Here is a 19,079-nt window from a genome sequence, read left to right as displayed (position 1 = left end):
GAGATTGAGAGAGAGGCAGAGACATAGGCAGAGGGAGAAGGAGGCTCCCTCGGGGGAGCCTGATGTGGGACTCCATCCCAGTATGCTGGGGTCACAACCTGAACCAAAGGCAGATGCTCAACCACTGAGCCACCCAGGTACTCCCCATCTAAATGGTTTTTAAGGGTTAAGACTAAAATACTTTCTTCTGAATGAACAGATGTTTCAGTCCTAAGGCAGTGGTTCTCAAGTTTTGAGTCCATGAGGACACTTACAATTCTAAGATCCAGTCCCCAGATTTCAAGTTTTTGAATTTATGGTTTCAGGATCAGATGTAAGAAGCTATATGCAGGTAGACTGAGAGTTGAGAGGTTCTGAATCAGTGTCTCCCTATCAGTGCTGCAAATTAGAATCACTTGCCAAGTTTTTTTTTAATTTTTATTTTTTTTAATTTTTATTTTATTTATGGTAGAGAGAGAGAGAGAGAGAGAGAGGCAGAGACACAGGCAGAAGGAGAAGCAGGCTCCATGCACCGGGAGCCTGACGTGGGATTCGATCCTGGGTCTCAGGATCACGCCCTGGGCTAAAGGCAGGCGCCAAACCACTGCGCCACCCAGGGATCCCCTAAGTTTTTAAATAGAACTGTAGAACTCCACTCCAGAACAAATATTTGAGAATCTCTGAGGGTGGCTGCCTAGGCACAGTTATTTTTTTTAAACATCCAAGGGATTCTAATGTGTAACCAGGGTTGAGAATCTCTGTAGCCTAAAGATATCTCTTCAAGTTAAAGAATGTGATGTCAGTGTCCTGAGAGGTATTTGACAGTCTAGGTTTCTCTCTTGTTAGTATCACAGGACATGAAAGTCAAAGGTAACCAATAGGACTACAGTTTTTACCTCTGAATGTCTGCATTGTCCTAACAGGATAAGCAAGCCAAGAAAGGAAATTTCCAGTCTAGACTCTGAGGAAGAAGGGGTGGATAGCCAACACCATTCCCAGTCCAATCCATGCAGATCTTACCACTATCTCAAAACTAACACTAACACATCCCTATCCCTACCACTATCTCAAAACTAACACTAACACATCCCTAACCCCTCCTTCTACCTCTCACATATGCCCTCCTGGGTCTCCAAACTTATCTTTCTGTGTGCAACCTCCTGCCATCACCAGGGCCCTACAAACTCATCCTTATATACCTTCTACAGATCATATCTCTCCCAACCAATTCTTGCACCAACTCTCTGTAAAGCCTTTTTCATTGTAAATTAAACTTTATTTTTTTCATGTATTGTTTTTGTTGTAGCAGGACCCACTCATTTTTCCAATTTTTTTAAATTAAGAATCTAAACATTTTTTAATTGTTTTTAAACTTCAGCTAATAAAAAAAGAATGAGATTTCTTTCCATTTGTGACAACATGAGTGGACCTAAAGGGTATGATGCTAAGTCGAATAAGTTAGACAAAGACACTTACCTTATGATTTCACTCATATATGTGGAATTAAAGAAACAAAACAAATGAACAAGCAAAGAAAAAAATACAAACAAAAAAGTAGATTCTTAAATATGGAGAACAAACTGGTGGTTGCTAGAGCGGATGGGGTAGAAGGATGATAAAATAGATAAAGGGGGGAATTAAGAGTATATTTATCTTGATGAGCACTGAGAAATGTATAGAATTGTTGAATCATTATATTATATACCTGAAACTAATGCTAATGTTAATTATACTTTAAAAATCAATCAATCAATCAATCAGCCAGTCAATCCTCCTGAGATCCCCTGTCTTTCTATAAATGTTTTGCCACCATCTCATCCACACGGTGTTTTGAATTTTCCCTAGGCACCCATTTTCCTTAAAAAAAAAAGCGTCTCCAAAGGAGACCACTACTCTACCGTCATCCAATGCATACGCTTATTGCTCTTCTCTGAATTTTTCAGATAATTACTACAGAGCTCAAATCTCTCCATGAACTTTACTGGTTAAAATTCCACACTAGGGATCCCTGGGTGGCGCAGTGGTTTAGCGCCTGCCTTTGGCCCAGGGCGTGATCCTGGAGACCCGGGATCGAATCCCACGTCGGCCCCCGGCGCATGGAGCCTGCTTCTCTCTCTGCCTCTCTCTCTCTCTCTCTCTCTCTCTCTGTGACTATCATAAATAAATAAAAATTTAAAAATAAATAAATTCCACACTAGCTGGTTTTATATCTGTTCCCATCTCTTCAACATTGTATTCTGCTGATCTTCTCTTCCCCCAAATTTCATTTTCTAACTTGCATACATTGAGCTTCTTTAAAGACACTGTAAAGAGGCAAATAGAATTCTTATTCTTATGATAGGTAAGGAAACAGAGGATTAGTGAGTTGTGATTTGTCAAGTTAATGAGACAACGAGATAAATCAGTGGAATGTGAACTCATCTATTTGGTTAAAAACACAAGCTCTTGATATCAGTTTATTTTAAAATTATTTATTTATCATTAAATATTTCAGAAACACACAGAGGGATAGCATATAATATAATGAAGATCTCAGTACTGGCCACTTTGTTTAAGAAGTAGAATCTTAAAAGTACAGTTGGGAGCCCTATAGGTACCAATCCGCATCTCTCACTCATCTTCCATTCCCGAAGTTAACTGCAGATGGCGCTGGAGCCAGGACTGCCCTCCAGACTTGTCTCCAGGTGAGGTAAGGGCCTTTGTACCGCGCGGCACTGACCAGTCATCGGATATGGGCTGACACCAGAATGAGGGTACATAACCTTAGGTGAAGCATCAACTCAGCTGTGGGTTGTCAAAAGCTAACATTCCTGATAGCTGGGAAAATAGTGTTAGTCTTGAATGGGGGATCTGAGAGATAAATGGCAGCATCTGATACAGATATTGATAGAAGTATTTGCTACGTGGTTGACTTGAGTTTGCACCTATGTTCATGAAATAATTTGAGCTTCATGTTATTAGTTTTGTTGGTACAGTTTCTTGAAGTTCTTAATATGTCATTTTCTAGATCTGCCATCCAGCTTAAGAAACTTTATCAGTGGGATGGAGTCCCGCATCAGGCTCCCCGGGAAGCCTGCTTCTCCCTCCGCCTGTGTCTCTGGCTCTCTTTCCGTGTCTCTCATGAATAAATAAATAAAATCTTAAAAAAAAAAAAAAAAAAAAAAAACTTTATCAAATACATTGTGTGATTTTTTTTCCCCTATAATCTGATATTATTTCTTCCTTGAATGTTTGGAAGAATTTACTGGTAAAACTGTCTTAATTGGTATATTTAACCTTTTTAACATGATAGGTATTTAATTCTGGATATAGCTATAATTTAAAAAAAAGTAACTACGTTTGTGCACCTGCGTGGCTCAGTCAGTCGAGTAACCGACTCTTGGTTTCAGTTCAGGTCATGATCTCAGGGTGGTGAAATCGAGCCTCATGTCAGGCCCCACACTCAATACGGAGTCAGTTTGGGATTCTTTCCCGCTTACTCTCTGTCCCACTCTGCTCCTCCCCCTGCTCACGCTCTCACTGTCTCTCAAAAAAGAAACAAATGAAAATTTTTAAAAATGGTAACTACACTTTTCTTCTTGAATCAGTTTTGAAGAATTTTTTGGAAACTATCCAGTATACATTTTCATATATTGGGGTAAATTGTTCATTAATATCCTCTAATCTCTTTGAATCACAACTCTACCTATACTTATGTCTTTCTTTCATTACTATTATTATAAACATATGCTTTCTTAAAGCTCATTTAATTTTTGATCCAGTTTGTCACAAAGATACTTATTTTATTAGTGATTTGGGGAAATTAACTTTTAACATTTTGATATTAATTTCTCTTCTAATTTGTTAATTTCTCCTCATTTTTGTATTACATTTTTTTCTACAGTATTTGTATTGTTTTTTTGTTCTTTTATTATAAAACTCCTTTTTTAGGATGATTTTCCAATTAAATTTCAATCTTTCTTTTTTCCTAAGTAATGAGATGTCATTTAACACAAAGACATATGTCCATATGTTCTCCCTAAAAACTGCATCTATACACATCAGTCTTGTAAGGTATTGTTTTCATTATTTTCTAGTTTCTATTATGAATTTTTCTTTGAGTAATGGATTATTTAGGTGTGTGTGCTTTTAAACTTTTAGGTCTCTTTTAAGTTATAGTTTAGTTTTTGATATCAGATTGAATTTTATTTTAGTTAGCAAATGCAGTCTGTAGAAAGCCAGGAATTAATTTTTTGACAGTTTAAGGCCTCATAAGGTAAATTGCATACATATTTAATGAGCATGTAAGAGAAAGGAATATTCTCTAATTGTTCTGTATCAAGTTTTGCACCCATTACTTTAGTTCTGTACACTGGGTGATCCAAACTTTTGTGTCATTGATATTGTTTTGTTCATCTGATCTAACCTTTCTTGGAGAGATGTATTATAAGCTCCTAACAGAGAGCACCTGGGTGGCTCAATCAGTTGGGCATCCTTCTCTTGATTTTGGCTCAGGTTGTGATCTCAGGGTCATGAGACAGAACCCCATGTCAGGTTCCACAATGGGCATGGAACCTGCTTAGGATTCTCTCTCTCCCTTTCCGATGCCCTCTCCTCCATTCTCAATCTCTCTCTCTCTAAGAAAAAATAATAATAATAATAAATAAAAGCTCCTAACAGGATGATCAATTTTTCATATTTTCATAATTTATCATACAGTGTTTGTTTTGTTGCTATGGTATTAAAGTTTTGAATTGTGTATCTTCTTGAATTGAAACTCATAATTGTGTAGTAACTGTTTCATCCTTAATAACTTTTTTCCCTTAAATTTTATTTTTCCTGATATTAACAGAGCCACACCAGTCTTTGTCTGTTTGCTTGTTCATTATGATATGTCATTTTTTGAATCTTAATTTCAATTTTTCTACCTCAATATATTTTGGATAAGTGTCACATAAACAGCAGATAGCTAAATTTTTAACACTCCCTTGATAACCTTTGTCTCTTAACTGGACTGTTTTGCCAGTTAACATGTGCTTTCATTTCTCTACGTATTTTTATGTATTTTATGTACATAAAAAACTTGAATTTACCATATTTTCAAGCTTATACATATTAGCCTGATTTCTTTGCAGTTTTCCTCCCTCTCCATCTTCATTTCAAAATATCTCCCCATATTTTTTTGAATTTGTATCATATATTTAGATTATTTTCGCAATTACAGTTAAAGTTAAACATTCATCCGGTACTCATCAGGGTGAAATTAGCAATGCTACAAAAAAAGTAACCTTCGATCTCAGTGATTTAACCCATCAAAATTCATTTGTTGCTATGCAGAGACCGCCCAGGCTGCCAGGAGGACGTTTGGAGGCACAGGAGGAAAAAGGTTGTGCAAGTGACTTGGCAGGAGTTAGCCTTGAAGTGATTACATACACGCCACACTCAGTCACATTTCTTTGCCTGGCAGTAATCACTTGGCCCTTCCAAACTGTGAAGGAACTGGGAAGTAAGTAAGTAAGTAAGTATTTGGGAAGGACAGCTGAGATCTTGTGGAGCACTCTAAATGTCTACCACACATGTTTAACCCAACAGAGTCTGATCCGAAACAACATCTCCTACCACACAATTTAAGTATACTAGAATACTTCAACTCTGATCACCTTTTCTTCATATCTGTCACAGTTGCCAAGTGATATATTTTGTTGTAATATTGTTTTTTAACTCCTGAATTAAATGTTATTCTTTTTTATTATGCCACTACTACTATTACCTTATGGTCATCGCTTATTCGATTTCCCATGTTTCATCAGTTTCTTTGTTCACCATTTCTTTCACCCTCTAGTTATTCCTTTTGGACTCAGTTTCCCACAGTCGATCCTTTGAAAGCTGTATTGTCAAAGATCAACTCAAGGAAAACTCATATTCTTTTTTCTGAAAATATTTCTATTTTTCACTTGTTCTGAAACAACAATTTGTCAAGGCACAAAAATGTGGATTGGCATTTACTTCTCAAGAAGTTGAAGATATCATCACATTGTTCTGCCTTCTGTTACTTTGAGAAGTTTGCTTTAATTTTAGTTTTTTCTTCTATCACGGGTAATCTGTGTCTCCCTCTGACTGTTCTTAAGAGCTTCTTTTGTCTTCAATGTTTTATAGTTTACTGCAATAAATCTACAATAAATACACTGGAGATTTCTAGCTTCCTAAATGTGGTGACTCATGTCTTCCATTAATTCTGAAATTTTTCAGCCATTTACTTCAATTGAATGTGTGTTTGTCTTCATTTCATCCTCCATATCTCTTAATTCCTTTTCATGTTTGCTATCATTTGACTCTCTGTGCTCCAATCTTCATAACTTCAGATCTAACTTTCAGGTTGTTGCTTTTTTCCTTAGTTTCTATAATCTAATCCACTAAGTTTTTTAATGTGAATGATGATGATTTCCATTTGTGTATCTTCTAGGTTTCTCTTCAAATGTGTTCCCACTGTTTTTAGAATATGTTGTTTCCTTCCCATGTCTTCTGCTGTCTTATTTCTAAAATAGGCTTATTTAATATCCTGTATGATAATTCTATTACCTCAAGTTCATCTGAATCTCATTCCATTATTGTGTTTTATGAACTGACTCACTCACTATGGCTGTTTCATCACGTGTTTTAATATATTGTATTGAGTTATGGCTCATTTCATCATGGGCTTCGAAATACTGAATTGTGCATTTAAGGGGATGGGATATTTTTTCTACAGGAACCTGAGATGGCATAGTTTGAGAGTATGTCAATGTCTTTGGGATTTTCCAGAACACAAAAGAAGTGCATATTTTAGCTCCAAACCTGTGTAGAGCTAAATCTTGGAATTGTGGCATTCTTCCACACTGCTCTCCCAACTCTTATGGACAATAATGGAGTGCTTCGAGAACCACTCCATAGGACTGAAACATCCAGTTAATTCAGAAGAAAGTATCTCATTCCTAACCCTTAAAAAGTTTAATTTCTCAGAAGGGGTCAGAATTAAGCTCAGCAACATTTCATTTCACTCCCACCCACCAAATTACATGAGTTCATCATACTCATTTGAGAATTAGCATTGTTAGCACACTCTTCAGTCAAAACAATGGTGGTCCTTTAGGAATCTGTTCCATGTCTGGGTCTGAGTCCCTAAGATAGATATCTTTCCACATCTTTCCATTGACATGAGTCAAGGAGTCCTGTTGATAAGAATCTAGCCTATCCTTTGAGTATATACTGATGTTAGAATAAGAGTTCTTGAAGGACAAACAAAAAACAAGATAATGAGACTCCTAAGGAAAATCATTTTGAGAAAAGCTTGGCAGAATGGACTGAACTAGTAGTAGCCAGTATGGAAGATAAAGTAGCTGGTAGTTCTAGGTCTGATCTGAGCTGGCTTTCTGTTAATCTACTCTCCTTTCCTCTCTGCACTAGAGTCTGTGTGTGCCATGAGAAGCAGAAATCAGTGGCTATAAAGAGTCCATTCACAAGGGCCCAGCAGCTTCTCTGTGGTTTGCCACCACTCCACTGCAAAATATGGCAATGAAAGCAAAAGAATGTAGAGGAGGGGAGAGCCTAGGGATGAGTAGTGTGGACAAGGTGGCAGTGGACCACCAGCCTGCCATCTTGATTCCTGTGAGAAGATACTCTTGCCCCCCGACCCCTGCCCTCATCATGGACTTGCATGACCCTCCCAGGCATCTTTGGAAGAAGTAAGTGATGTAGATGTTATAGGAAAAGATTGGGCTTCGTGTGCTGGAACAGTTGGGTGCTTGTGACATTTAGATTTTGTGGAACATTTTATTCACTAATGAATTAAACCTGGGATATACTGGTTAAGATATTCCAGACCTTGTCTAGAGTTATCCTGAATTTTGGTGCAGCCTCCATGTATATCAATCTGAAATCACTATCCCTAGGAAATACTAAGGCTAGTCAAAATAAATATCATCTACTGTGCTCCTTTCCTACTCAATTTCTTTATATCTTCATACATTGTCATCTTCTATATTTCTATTAGATGAGAAGTGTGTTTCTTCTTTTCAGGAGGGTATTCCGGCTTGACATGCCTTCCCATCTGCTTTCTCTGGGAGTTTTTCCTATTAATAATTCCCTTTCTTTTTCACATTATATGTTTCCCTTCTTCCTGGCAATTTTCCTCTGCTGATAAATAAGTTTAAGCCTCTAGATCCTAAAAGCAAACAAAGGACTGAAACTGAATGCTTGATCCACTCACACCAACTCAGTTCCTTGGACACTGGTAACTATTCATTCTACCTGTGTTTCCCTTCTTAAAAAGACTAAGGAGGGACCCCATCCCAAGAGTATGCCACAGGGAGGGTGAGGGATCTAGAGTATCCATGCCCTTTATCCACAGTTGTGGTCTAAGGCAGAGTCTCCAAGGCCAAGGGTCATTCCAGAAATTAAGTCAAGCACACACCAGGAGGAAATCTACCAGCTAGGTTCCCATATCTGAAACCACCTTAAAGGAGGGTCAAATTCAAACAGGAACCTGCCAGAAAAGGAAGGTGGCCCTGAGGAATAAAGCATAGAGGAGAACACCAGTAACTCTGGAGCCAGTCAGGAGCTACCATGGTACATAATCAGTCCTTGGTTTCTGGGTTTCAGGGGCCTATTCAAGATAATCATAGGTAAAACAAGAAATGACAAGTAAGGGAATATGGGAACTTGAACTTTGCGCTTTCATTGCTGTTTCTATTTTCTGCTGATGCAAACTCCAATCCAAGAACCTAGTGGTCCTGAATTTACATGTGTGCGTGTCTACAGATGTACCTGAGAGGCATGTAGATGACAGCCACAAGGGATAGCTACAGGGGGACAAGGACTCCCACATTTGATATTTTTCTTAACATTTTTATCTAAATCTTCTGTCTGGAATCAAGACAAATTTCCCTTTAGTCCTGCTCAGTAGCCTAATGGTTGCATTTTGTGAAGTTCCTTCCTTTCTGCCCATGAGAAGACGTAAATGAAAAGGATTCCCATGGGACACCTGGGTGGCTCAGCGGTTGAGTGCCCGCCTTTGCACAGGGCATGATCCTGGAGTCCTGGGATCTCATGTCTCTCATGAATAAATAAATAAAATCTTAAAAAAAAAAAAAGAAAGAAAAGGATTCCCAGGCACTAATGTTGCTGACGAAGGTGATATCTGAGAAGAGAAGGGATACCAGACGCCTGATCCTACCACAGAAAACCAGTATCTTATAAGGATCCCAAAAATTAAATATATTTTTCATTTTTCAGATTGAAACATACACAGACATAGTGATAGCATCCAAATTCTGCCCTGAGTAAGTTCTTGCATAGACATAATGTCAATTCTCAAGGTTGGGTCAGTCTAGGAAAAACAACTGAATCTACACATCTTATCTCTCTTTTTGTTTTCAAGAAATCATCTGTGTTTTTTCCCCAGTCAAAATTTTCAACAAGCCACTGTTCTTCTAAACATACTTATCTGTCAGCAGTGAGCTTTGATTCCTGTGGTGTTGATCTTCAGCAAAGACATGGGCTTATTTTTGAAAAACAAAAGTACACGCTAGTGTATCTTAGCTGCCAGGGTTTCTGCTCATTTGCTCTAAGTACAGATTCACTCACCTCCCCTGACTTGGCCTCACCTTACCCCAGCAGGCCTTATTATTCAAAACTGTATAATCTCTTCCTACATTACCAGAAACCCGTTTGGAGAAATCAGAGATCTGTAACCTGCTCACTCCCCCACAGCCCCACGCCCCTTTCTACACTGGTGGTGATGAGGACTCTCTGGGGCTTCTGAGGCCAACTCTGTTCACAAGGGTGACAGAAGGGTTTCTCCGGGCTCCTGCTGCCACATATGTTCCCTGTGCCTTTGTGAAGAGGTCTGATGAGGCTGGCCTCTCGAAGCTTACTCTTCTTTCAGTGAGGGGTGAGGAGTGCCTCAGGGATTCATGTTGTTTCCTTATAAAAGTTAGCAACATGAGGCTGGATGAAAAGCAGGGTGCTCCCTGAGGCGAAATTGTAGGAGTGTGGGCAGGTACAGAAATGAATGGAAGGGACACCTGGGTGGCTCAGTGGTTGAGTGTCTGCCTTCAGCTCAGGTCATGATCCCAGGGACCTGCGATCCAGTCCCCCATCAGGCTCCCTGCAGGGAGCCCGCTTCTCCCTCTGCCTATGTCTCTGCCTCTCTCTCTCTCTCTCTCTCTCTCTCTCTCTGTGCGTGTCTCTCATGAATAAATAAATAAAATCTTTCAAACAAAAAAACAAAACAAACATATGGCAAAAAAAAAAAAAAAGAAAAATGTTAGCTATTCCCTCTCTCTCCTCTCTCTCCATGTCTTTCTCTCTCTCTCTGGTTTTCTACTTCCACCCCCCACCCCCCACCCTATAGTATTCCCTTTTCTAAAATCTATTTATCTCGTGATTGGAGATGCCAAGGAAGGGTGCGAATCCCAATTAAAACATTTTGCCCCACCCCCCACCCCCAACTCCTCAAGCAAGAGATGAACTGATTAAAAATCTCTCCATGGATCCACTCTTACTTCCTTCTCTGGACTCAGTGATGTGGACAAGCGTCTATCTCTCCTTTACTCATCCTATCTACTTAATCTTTCTGATTCTTACCTCTGAGCAGATGTCTTCTCCCATGACCAGATCAAACGATAACCCTTGTTGACCAAAGCTTTATGTACCACTCCAAGTCTAAGTGCATTTGATGGATTCTGGGGATTCAAAAATGTATGGGAAAACCTCTATTCCCAGACTCTTTCTGAATTGACTGAGGAGCTATGACATGTTCTAATCTTTGTGAGAAAAGGACCGTCACTGTGAGGAAATTGAAGCTTGAGCATTTTAAGGGATGGGTGGCTGTTCACGCTTGGAGCCATAATTTCAATTTAAGGTGCTGATGACAAAAAGTTCATTCTCTTCAACTTATCCTACTGCCTCCAAAGATACGTACATGAGGTTAAAGAGTAGGGTGGGTAGATGGTCATAGTCAAGGTCACAAGGCTTCCGATACACACTTAAATGCCAAAGAACCAACACAGGCAACAGACCATACCCTTCCTGTGTTTAATTCTCACACTGACACCACCTGCTGAGATGAAGATGGAAAAGAAGGAAGAAATGTCAAGACCAAGTCAAAGGGAGTCATTTAAAACTAAAGAATGCCTAAAAAGCTTTTCTCAAACAAAAATTCACCAAAGAAGTTAGGGTTTTCTTGTTGTTGTTTTTTCCTGTCTTATGCCCAGATCAAATGGCACAGAGAATGAGACAGTACATAGCTGAGAAAATCTACATTAGAAAAAGACGATTTCTGTTTTTTCAGCAATACACATGGCTTGTTTCAAAATAAGAAAGAGCTAAAGTGACAGAAATACACTTAATGAAATCCCCACTTCAACTTTTGCCAATTCAAGAAACTGAAAACAAATCTACATGTAACAAATGGAGCCCAGAATTAGCCTGGTGGACCCAATCTAATCACATGAACCCTCAAAAGATGAGACTCTCCTGGCTGAAGTCAGAGAAATGAGATAGAAAAGGGGAAGGAGAGATTCCAAGCATCAGCAGGGGTCCACCTGATGTTGTTGGCTTTGAGGAGAGATTGAACCACTGGCCAGAGAATGCAAGTGGCTTTTACAACATAACAGTGGGTGACGTTAGCTGACCACCAGCAAGGAAACAGGAACTCGGTCCTACAGCCTCATGGACCTGAGTTCTACCCACAACCTGAAAGAGCCTGGGAACAGATTCTCTCCTAGAGCCTTCGGCAAGGGATACAGCTCCATCAGATCCTCGATTTCAGCTTTTGAAACTCAGAGCAGAACAAACAGCTGAACCTACAGGATTTCTAGCAAACAAAACTGTGAGCTAATAAATTTATGTTCATAGAAGCTGCAAAGTTTATGGCAGCTTATTATAGCAGCGAGAGAAAACCAACATAGACCTGATCCCTTCTCTCCTGGAGTTCGCATTCCAGTGGGTCAGATAACAATGAAATCGGCTGAAAAAACAATTGCAAAGCGTAAAATAATTGCTATGTGAGAAATAAGCAAATAGATGAAATGGAGAAGGCCCTAGGGGACCTATGTAATAAGAGCTGTTGGTAAAAGTGATATTTAAGCTGACCAAAGGAAGAGAAGGAACTGGGAGCTCAAAGAACCAGAATAAGAGCATCCCATGCAGAGGGAACAGACGTGCAAAGGCATTACAGTGCGGAACAGCTCAGCGTATTCAGGGAACCAAAAGATGTCCAGTAAGGTCAAGCGTAATAAAGGGTAGAATTCAGAAAACTGGAATTGTAAAGATAGGCCAAGCAGAGAGCATGCAGAGCTTTCTGATTAAAAATTGGGATTTTATTCTAAGTACAGTAGGAAAACCTTGTAAGCTTTCAAGTAGAAGAATGCTATCGAGGATGGGAGTCTGAAACAGAATAAGGACATCAGTAAGAAAACTGGAGAAATTTTTTTAAATGTCTTCAGTTTTGTTAACAGGCTTGTGCCAATGCTGATTTCTACAACTTGGTAATTGTGCCCCAGTTATGTAAAGTGTGAGCATTGCTGGGGACTTGGTAAGATTTTATGGGAACCATCTATACTTGTAACTCTCCTGCAAGCCTAGAATTATTTCAAAATAAGAAAGAAGAATGCAGTGAGCCACTTTTTTAGGTCAGGAAGATCATGCTTACATCTCAGATGGAGTGCAGGTTGCAGACACACAAAGGAGAGGGTGAATACAGTTAGGGGATGAATTCAGTAATTGACAGATAATGGTGCAGAGAACTTGCTAAGAGGCAAGGTCAAAATCCGTGTTTGAAGAGGGATCCCCAAGACTTGATGACAAATGAGGTGCAGGCGTCTACGTGAACATGTACACATGTATTCACTGTTGGAATGAGCAGTGAAGGAAGTGGAGAAAGCAAGATCTGAGTTTCTGGCCTGAGAAATTAGGTAGTGGCCTCATTTACTAAACAGAAGACTGCAGAGCCTGGGGAGAAAGGAAAAGGAGTTTTTAAGATCGATGGGCTGCTAAATGAAGGTATCAGGTGTCCTCAAGGTGAGGTTGGAGCTGGAGAGGTACGTTAGGTAGCAGAAACATGATATTTAAATGTCACTCCCTTGTGGTAGGAGGAAAGAGGTATCTATTTCTCACAAACAATCAAGAAAGGTAATTTCTAGGAGAGAACCTCATAAGGATGGACCAGCAGCTTTGAGCTAGAGAGTGGAAGACTGTCCACCGGAAAGAGGATGCTTTTACATTTTCACCATGGCTTTTTTCTTCCTTGGTAACGTTCTTATCAGAAATGCCACGATGTCACAGTTCTACTCAGCAGAACCATGGAAAGAAATTATTGGTTTTGTTTGAGCCGGAGTAAAACAGGCAGAGTGATGGCAGGAAAGTCAAGATTATGGACCATCTATGGAGAAGACTCTGGAGATAGAAATTTTGTTTGTATTTTGAGCCAGGGGCTGCTCTTTTCAGCGACTAATTCACATATGTGTGTGCTTGGGTGCGCATACCCATATATAAAAAATAGATAATTGATACATATATTTTAAAATATATATGTATATTTCTATGTATATCTACACAAAACAAGACAACCTTTTCTTCATACCAGACATTCTGGCACAGAAATCATGGCATGTGAAAATCATGCTGAGTTTCTTATTAGAAAATCCATAAAGACGTTTCTGGGTAGCATATTTTAAAGAGCAAGAAATTTTATATTATTTCCCCAAATTAAAGTATTAAGATTGGATGCTCTTAATGAAGCATTGATGAAGTCTCAGTTAGGATGATAGCCAAATGAGAAGATGGAAAATGTCCACACTTAACAGACTTATAATGTATCTAAGCCAAGGATGAAGAAGAATTCCCTTCATTACCCTCTTTTCCTAGAATTACTGCATAGGGCATTCACTTCATTGGTCCCTAGTCCAATTACAGAGGTCAGTGCCCATCTCCATCTACACAATGTATGAACTGAGGTTTTAGTAAGAGACTAATCCAGAGACCAGAGACAAAACCTACACCACCATCTCCATGTAGCCTGGATTATGTTGCAAAATGGATGATCTGACTTTCTTGGTTAGTTTGTTCAATTGCAACAGCAGAAACACACATTCCTTTTAATTAATTTAAAATAAAACCATTTAAATTTTAGATATGTTGAATCCTATAATATGCCACAAATAGTATCTCTTTTGATATAACAAGCATATATTGATTATTCTAGAAAGAATAATTTGGTATCACTGGAATAAATTCAACTTTGTTTTCCAACTGGAAATTTTTTCAAATATATTTCTATGTATTGAGTTTGATTTGGAAACTTGAAGACAGGGTGCCCTTTACTGCACAAGTTCCTTCATTTTCATTGAAACCTGTTGAAGAAAACAGGGTTGGAGAATGTTAGGTTACAACTTCCGGTCCATGTGCTTAGAAGTCTGGCCCTGATTTTTCTTGTGCCATGGAGCACAGTGCTTCACTATGAGAAAGGTAGAGACGCTTGTATTTTCTAGTTCTCTTCAATTGCCACCACAGTGGCTCTCCCCTATAGACCACTCCTCATTTCCCCTGAGCCCAGTCTAGCTTTCCACTGTTGGGCAGTGTACCCAACCCCAGCAATCGACTACCCTAGGCATCAATTCCTTTGCTATTGACCTTGGCTGCATGGGCAGATGATCGTGCCCTGGCATAAACTGCTTTTCACAGGGCGATTACTTAAATATCAGAGTCCAGATGGAAACAAAAAAAAAAGAAATAGAAAAAGCTCTTTATTAGCCAGGGAGTTGTTGGTGCTACCTGCTGAGTCTTTTGAGAGGAGCTCCCAGACCAAGCTGACCCTTCAAGGAAAGAGGGAAGATGTCCCATGAAGCGATTGTACAAGCCTCTTAGTGGAACTCCATTCTTTAAATGGATCACCTGGTGTTTGACATCACTTCCTTGCTTAAAAGCATTACCATTTTCTGTGTTTTAACTTGGTTATCTTTTTGCAGGCTGAACCCCCTGCTGAACTCTTCAGACATATACTACTCACCCCAGCATACCCTCTCTGGCAGTGGGTAAATGGCAAATAAAAAGGTTCTCTCCATCAAGTCGATTGACGAGGGCAGGTGGCAGGGTACCCAATGATGCTTTTGCTCTCCATGCTGCTTAATGTCGCCAAGATCAAACACAAAGATCATGGGAGGAACAGGTGATCAGCGGGCGATGATAGATGACTGTACTAGGTTCTGGATGAGTTGTACGACTCAGACAAATGGACGGCCCATTTAAAATGACTTCAGAAGTATCAAAGGAGGTTTCTGTAGTTACCGTATGTGCCTTCAGACTCGAACATTATTTTCCAGTCCTGCTGGTGCTACTATTGCAGAGTGAGAAGGAAATGTAAAAAGGGATTTCTCAACATTCAGACTTCTTCCCAACACACTTTTTTCAAGGATAGATACAAACTGTATATGTGGGTTTTGGAATATGCCTGGGGCAGTATACCCCCATTCACAGAAATGTTTGTGGGGCACAGGAAAATAGGCATGCTGTGGCCAGCAAGTTTTCACCAAGAAAATAGATCAGATAATTTTCCTATGACTCATTAGGAACATTATGTCCTGCCCCACCCTCCAACTCAAGAAGTGGTAATCATGAGAGAAGACACATATCTTTTTAGCTGTGATATTTATTGACTAATGTTAATTTCCTATATCAAAATTGTTTTTCAACTCCTTTTATTTTGTAATAGAAATACAAATGGCTCTCTACATATACATCAAACTTTTCTAATGTTCAAAACAAAGCAAAAATTTCTCCCAAAATTTTATATGACAAATATATTTTGGTTTTGTTTTCTTTTGAAGTATTGGTGTTTTCCAGTAATATTATAAAAACTCAAACAATAAGAGAGGAATCACATGAAAAGCCTGTCTCGTTCTTACTCTAGATCTTGTTTCCTTGTTCTCTCTCTGAAATAACCACTATTACTGAGTTCAATGTCTTTTTTCCAGAAATAGCCTTTACAAAGTAGTGCAAAGTATTATGAAGTATTGTATATAATATATAATATGTAAATATACACACATGTGCATGTTTATATAATATACATATGTACATAATGCATAATATGTAGATATATGCATATGTATATATATCATATGTATGTATATATAGAATATATATTACATATTTATTCCTTTTAACTTTGTACACAACTGAGGATCTACTATTCTTGCTGTTCTACATCTTGCATTTTTCCATTTAACTATTTCTTAGAAATATATATGTAAAGGCACATGTATGTGTTTACCTTATTTACAATGCCTGCATATCATTCCATAATATACACACTCCAAATTTACTCATCCTATCCCCTGATTGATTGACGTTTAGGTTGTTTTCTACTTTCTTGCTATTTTAAACAAGGCAACACTTAATATTCTTATATAGATTGTCCACACATGTTTAAATGCATCTGTAAGATACACTCCTCAAAGGGAAATAATAAGGAAAAAAACTGTGCATTTTTTGACAGAAACTATTGATGGCAGTTTCTAACAGTCAGTAGCAATCTAAACACCAGAATGTAAAATATTGTCTGTTTCCTCATGCATTTGTCAACACAATGTGTATTTACACTTACCTTTACTTTCTTCATCTCCAAATGCTATATTTAAACACAAGTTTTATTAATTATAAGTGAGGCTGAATTGGTTTCCATGCAATTCAAGGCTTTTTTGTGAACTGATGTCTTTTTCCCATTGATGTGAAATACCACCTACGTATCTTTTTTTAATTAAGTAAGCTTTACGCCCAACATGGGGCTTGAACTCACAACCCCAAGATCAAAAATCACATGCTCTACCTCTAGCCAGGTGCCTCATAATGCCACCAACATATGATCTTAAACCATATGAAACTGCCGTTTTCATAGGTCAGAAAGGGTTGGAAATCAGCAGTTTCATATAGTTTCACGAATAAACAGGCAATAGATGAGATGGATGAGTGATGCATATCTGCATCAAAGTTCAATTAATAAAAATATATGACAAGATCACCATTCTTTTCAGAAATATTTTGGCTATTCTCCTATCTTATTTTTTTATGTAAACATACAAAAGTTGCATCTTTTTCCCAAACAAATTAATATTGCCATTTTAAAAATATGTATTAAATTACATTCATAGGACAATTTAAAGATAATATCTTTACACTGTTAAATTTTCATACCCTCTTGTTCTGGAATACAAAAGTTTAATCTTGTAAAAATATCAAATTCTTGATGTCTTTCAGTAGGTAATTAAAGTTCTTCATTTATATGTTTTGTATATTTTTTTAATAATAAATTTATTTTTTATTGGTGTTCAATTTGCCAACATACAGAATAACACCCAGTGCTCATCCCGTCAAGTGCCCCCCTCAGTGCCCGTCACCCATTCACTCCCACCTCCCTCCCTCCTCCCCTTCCACCACCCCTAGTTCATTTCCCAGAGTTAGGAGTCTTCATGTTCTGTCTCCCTTTCTGATATTTCCTGCCCATTTCTTCTCCCTTCCCTTATATTCCCTTTCACTATTATTTATGTTTTGTATATTTTTATCAATTTTATTCCAAGACATTTTATAACTGTCATGACCATTATAATGAGATTATTTTCCTTCTGTTATATTTTCTAATTTATGATCTTTAGAGAAAAATACTACCTTGTAATATTAACTTTGTAATCTACTAAATAATTAAATCCTTTCCCTTAATAATTTTATTTAATTTCATGGTGTTTTCAAATGTGTAATCATACCATCTGCCTATAATCACAATGTTGTCTCTACCTCTTACAGTTTTATACCTCTTCTTCTTTCTCCTATCTAATTGTATTACCTAGTACTTACAAAACTAATATTTTATTGTTAACCACTAATATTTCATTGTTAACCAAGATTCTGGTTTCTGGTTTGATATAAAGGAAGTATTTATTTATTTCTATAAGCATTTGACTAAGAGTATTTATGCAATATGTCTACTAAATTTTATCAAATACTATATTAGAATACTCTTCACAGATAGTGAAAGGATTATATTACTTTTCTCCTCTGATCCCTATTAACAGCACATTTTATTAATAGATTTATGAAAGTTGAACCATCCTTGCATTCCTAATGTAATTGCTCTTAATTGTAGTAAGGTCTTCTTTCACGTTGCTGAATTCCATTTGCTAATATAATATTTCATTTTAAAATTTCATATTACTATTCATAAGTGAGATTGCTTTGTAGTTTTATGGTGCAATATTATCAGAGTGAGAATGGCCTCAGAGAAAAAATATTGGAAATTTTCCACCTCTCACAGTCCTCTGCAATAATTTAAGAAACATTCCAGCAATTTTTTGCTGTGCTTGCTCCCTAGCTAGAAGTCTGAAGGGCAGTGAGCCTTTGTATTTCTGGACTCCTCTGACCTTATAGATGCCTCCATCCATGCAAGTTTTTTTAACTAAACTTACAATACCTCTGGGAGGTGTTGGGGAGCTAAGGAGGTATGAGCAGCTGCATCTACTCACTTGCAATGTTGTCCTTGACAAAGTCCAGGACTCAATCTCTCCTATGAAAAGAAAGAGGTGGACAGATTTGCTTGAGGATCCATAACTTCCAGCTGCTGAACTGGTCCTGAAGCAGTGGAGGTTGCTATCTTACTTATGCGTCTTCTCAAGCTGGGACTCTCCATGAAATGTAAGTTTCAAAAGAAGGAGAGAAAAAGGAAGGAGGAAGAAGGAGAGGAAGATAGGAAGAAGGAAAGGAAGAACAGTCTTTCAAGACAAATAAATCACTCTTAAATTATCAGTGGATATAGAGGCATCCAGAATTGCAAAAAGAACCAGGAATGTTTGAGCACAGTACAAAATATTTGCCAACAAATAGCCCTATTCCCTGGTAATCAAAAGTAATCTCCCTCCATCATATTTGTCCCCTTGTCATACAGGGCAGGGACCAAGACTACATTCTCCTGAGACCAGTATGAGTCTCACTAGCTGTCCAGATATAAGCATGTAACAGGAAAAAAATATTCATTTTTACCTTGATAGCCTCCATTTCTGAATATTAAACATCCTTCCTTGCTGTAAAATGTAAAA

General features: G+C 38.1%; 1 long non-coding RNA gene across 1 annotated transcript in view; it reads left to right on the top strand.

The window, feature by feature from the left end:
* Positions 1–5,420, top strand: part of LOC144291959 (uncharacterized) — a 74,966-nt gene extending 69,546 nt beyond the window's left edge. The window contains exon 6 of the long non-coding RNA XR_013359499.1: positions 5,296–5,420. This is a non-coding gene — a long non-coding RNA (uncharacterized LOC144291959). The remainder of the gene's footprint in view (positions 1–5,295) is intronic.
* Positions 5,421–19,079: the final 13,659 nt, after the last annotated feature.

Source organism: Canis aureus, chromosome 20 (assembly GCF_053574225.1).
Source record: "Canis aureus isolate CA01 chromosome 20, VMU_Caureus_v.1.0, whole genome shotgun sequence".
NCBI classification, from domain to species: Eukaryota; Metazoa; Chordata; class Mammalia; order Carnivora; family Canidae; genus Canis; species Canis aureus.
Note: the sequence above shows the minus strand (reverse complement) of the source record. Positions and strands in the feature narration are given on the sequence as shown.